The 4583-nt window shown below is 36.1% G+C and overlaps 1 protein-coding gene across 1 annotated transcript in view; it reads left to right on the plus strand.

Annotated features, from left to right (window-relative positions):
- The window catches only part of TAFA2 (TAFA chemokine like family member 2), a gene marked incomplete at its 3' end in the record, with an annotated part of 74311 nt that overhangs the window by 25550 nt on the left and 44178 nt on the right, over positions 1-4583 (plus strand). The gene's annotated exons all lie outside the window — the stretch shown is intronic.

The following is a 4583-nucleotide window of genomic DNA, read 5'->3' on the forward strand; positions in this document are numbered from 1 at the left end:
CCTGCTGATTATATAGTGCAACACCACGTGGCATCTGGAAAATAAAGCAGCATGAGTGCCTTTCCTGAGATGTACCACAACTGTGGCATGCTTCATTGTCGCCACTGAGGACACAGGAATAACTGCTGTGTCTGTAATTGATTTTTCAGTTCACTGGCCAAACAGGAGGAAAAAAAAAAAAAAATACCAAGTAGGTTTTTTTTTCCAAATAAAAGAAAATATTTTGCTTTGTTTTGAGACTTTTAACAATTTTAAAAATCCCATAAGTTTGTCACAGCAATAGAAATATTGTAAAAAAAAATAATTAAAAAACCATGTGGAATCAATTTTTTTTGCCCCCCTCTGAGAATGCCTACTTTAGGTTCAATGTGTAACCAAATTTGACTAGATTTCAAACATAGTTACCCTGCTTGGATACTGTACATTTAGTAAATGAACTATTCAATGGAAAACACATGACAACTCTAATGGTGGTTTAAAATGTGACTGAATAATCTTAATTCATCATACTTTTCAGTCACATATCTAGACTATATGTCATCATTTGCTCAATCTGTGTAACAGGTGCTATGTATGGAATCATCAGAATAAATATCTCAGTTGCAAGTCCAGATGTCACCTTTACTGAAAATAAAAAAAAAATAATAATTGTGTCATTGAAATTCTGATCCAAAACCACTGATCAAACCAAACCCATTGATTTCAAAGGATTTTGAAACTGATCTTTAAAGGTGGTGTTCAGTAAGGTTCCTGTCAATGTGTATCTGCCAGTGCTTCTTTGGGAGTTGGTGGCTTGCTGCATGCCAGAGGTAATGAGATTATGGCTGGTATGGGAGACGCCTCTGCTTTTCCTGATGTCTGTGCTGCCAGTTCTCCCTCTGGACCATGGAGCTGAAATGAAAGCTTGCTTTGTTTTTTGTTCACACAAGCAAACTGAAGCTTGTGTTCTCAAAATCTTGTCTGCTTTTTTCCCAATTACACTAATGACTGGTCAAAGCTAAGATTTTATCTTTAACAAAAAGCTTCACACTGCTTATGTTCTTGGAACGCACAACTGCAGCAGTATCACCACCATTGCTGATAGGTATAAATAAACCAGATTCAGGTTTTTCCCTACTAGCTGTTAGGTGGATATTACAGAAAATATTGAGATTAATTGAATGAAGGAACTGGACAGTATAATTATTTTTATATATCTTTGTCTGACGTTTAAACAGAGAAAGCTTAGATGGAAATCCTGACTTATCTGTGGTTGCACAAGATTTTAATTGCTTAGATGTGGCAGCTACTAACCCATTAAACTATTGAAAAAATGCAACAATATTGTGTGCAAGTGTGCGGTTTTGTGTGTGAGAGATTTTGCAAGTTTATTTGTATTGTTCTTATCTACAGTGACACACTGAGACTGATATGACATATTGAAATTGCTGAAGTGTAGCAGAAAGATAACCTACATTTGTTTTCCATGTCAATCAGTATGAACAAAGTAAATAGTAGACTATGTGAACAAGAAAACCCACTATTTTCCTGGCCACTTAAGAGCAGGACAGTGATTTAGAGCCTAATTTGGAAAATGGTACATTATAACCACTGATTTTATTTCTTTTTCTAATATCAATAACCCCCCCTTCACACACTTGTTTGAATATTGTGGTACAGACTAGTGGCTAATCACTAAGGGTAATGGATGAAGCAGGTTGATAATCTGCTGAAATATTGTTTGTTTTTCCTTGCAGATGGTTATTCCAAAAAGTAGTTCCACTATAGTCCTTAATGCAATTACTCATGTGGATATGGTTTACATGAATAAAGACTTATGTGCCTACTTTGAAAGACTGGGTCACTGTAGTATTTCATATGGGACATCTTCCTGGTTATACCCACGATGACAAAAAGGCCAAAGTTTGTATAATAGTATATGTAATATGGATTGAAACGCATGGCTAAGAGTAATTTCCATTCCTCTCCTTACTGCTGATCTGTTGCTTCTTCTTTCAACTAAAGCTTTTCTTTTGTGAAAAGCTTTAAAAACCACACAGACACAAGCAAACAAAGCTTGGCACACTACATAGTCCCTGTGACCTCGGAGGAATTCCCTGAAATGGAATAAAATAAGTTACATTTATTCCACGTAAGAGTGCAGAGCTGCAGTGCTTGTAAGCCGATAAAGGAACTGGTTTCTGCAGAAGGAGGTAATCACGTATCCGTGGCTGCCTCCTCCTGCTGCTTCCCTGTGGCTGAAACTGCTTCTCACTCGTCTCTGCACCCAGCTGTAGGAGCTAAACTGGTAGAGAACTAACCCTACAAAAACAGGGGATATTCTTCTGCTAGTCTAAATCCCTGGCTTACCGTCGTCACCATCAAATGACAGTGTTCATGCAAGCAAGGGATGAAAGAATGCGGGACAAGGGATCGTCTTTTTCTTCCAGTAGCGGTTAGTCATTAGATTGGCTTAGCTGTAGCGTTTGCAGTGGTTTTGAATAATGAAATTCTGTAGGATTCCAGAGATGACATTCAGTTCCTCAAACATTTTCTGTAAAGCAAGCAGCATAATTTGAAGTCTGTGCCAGGAGAAAAAGAAACAAACCCAAAATGCGACTCTCCTAAAGTACTATCCTGCATCAGTGGAATGGTTCAGTGGCTTAATGAGGTTAATTTTTATTAGGTTGTGGAAATCCTTTATCTACTGTATAGAGGCATTTGTTTCACATAAATGTGACAGATACTGTACTTACTGCACTGGAACTTAATTATTTGATAGCATAAGGAGCTGAAATCCCTACATTTCCTCTCAAAGAATATTCATTGCATACTCTAGATGGTAAATAGAAACTAGAGGATGCTTGGCCTAGATTTTCAATGCTTGAAATATCTTTATATACTTTTCTAGGTTGTTTTGGTTTTATACCTAGAAAATTTCAAAGCAGCTTTATTAAAGATTCCCAAAAATGCTATCAATAGTATATGATTATTTTTTGTTCTCTCCCATTTTCACATCTTTTCACCCTTTGAAATGTATTGTACATGAATGTAAGTGACCGTTTCATTTAATGACACTCTTTTCCCATAAAAGTCTTAAAATGTCTGATTTTCTCTCCCTAATTGCTACAACTTTCAAAACTTTTGCTTCAGTATGAACATTTCCCTCGCAGCATTTTACAACAACTCCTTTAACTGGCTTCCATTCCAGATGGCCATTGGCACACATACATTGCACTTTACTTTCTCTTAGCAGGTATACCATGGCATTTCTGTAGACCTGGTAGAGCTGTGTACAGCTGTTTAATAAGAGAGCAAGGAGACGGACTTTCGGGGTCAGTGATACACATTAGAATACAATATGGACTGAAAACTAATATACTGAAAAATTAAGTGGGATCAAGTTCACATCCTACCACTAAATTTACTTTCTTTTATAGATCCAGTGTCTAGCTTTTTTATGGACCTTTCACAAAATACAAATAAGTGAATTTGTGTTAACATGTGTGGCTATAAGATGTGTAATTCCCTACCAAAATAAAAATTAATGTGAACTCACAAAAGCAACATGTGTTTGTTCTACTGCATACTATGCATTAGAAATATATCCTAGAATAATTTTTTAGCATATTCACAAACAAAAAACTGTAACAGTTTTATTGAGAAAAATGAATGTATTTATTTAAATTGTTTTATTGGCATATATACCAGTGAAATAATTTGGAAAATAATTAAAAGTAATTTTTACAGCAGACTGTTCTGGTAGCTGTAAAAATATTTGCTCATCATCAAAAGTATGAAAATAACAGAGACAGCAAAGTTCACACAGATCATCTGAATTGCTTTCCTCATCCTCTATTGAATTAAAAGTGATAGATAGTTAAAAAACAAAGGAAAGCATTTTTATGCAAAAAATATGGTTTTGGTCCTATATTTCTGATTTATATGTGACATTTCAGTGTATCACAATATGATGGATTGTGGGTTAATCGTTCTCATTGTGTCATATAATTCCAGCTGTAGTACAGCACAATGTGATAGAGTATAATCTAACCTGACGTGGTACAATGCAGTGAGTGACAACAAAGATCACAGACTGTTCAGTGGACTTGGTTCTACTGAAAAACACATAATTGCCTGCATGAAATGTTTAGCAGTTTATTTTTTGTTGATGAAGATCCGGAGTCTAATTGCTGCCTGTGGCTTTTGCCTCTAGGCGCATTCTTGGGGTCCATAGCCTACATTAGGCTTGTTTTCCTTCCTCAGCTGATACTGTACAATAACAACTGAGTGGATCCTGGGATCAATGTCGGGCTCCTGAAAGCCTGTTAGTAAAGCCTTCACCTCATGGGAGCTCTAATTTATTGTTTGCCATTAGGGATATAAAAGGTAGCTGAAATGTTCAGTACACAGGCTTTGCATAAAGCATACACAAAATTAAACAGCAGAAAAAATAGAGGACTTGGGGGTACTGTTAAAACACATATTGCTTTGCATAATTAATATTCCTCCCTGTACAAGGTTGTAGGTCAATACCAGCTAATAGTTCAGATATCTTTCACCACTGAAAGTTCAGTTAAAATGACTTTTTCTGAACTTCAGAT

This window comes from Egretta garzetta, unplaced genomic scaffold (assembly GCF_000687185.1).
Source record: "Egretta garzetta isolate BGI_Z169 unplaced genomic scaffold, ASM68718v1 scaffold502, whole genome shotgun sequence".
NCBI classification, from domain to species: Eukaryota; Metazoa; Chordata; class Aves; order Pelecaniformes; family Ardeidae; genus Egretta; species Egretta garzetta.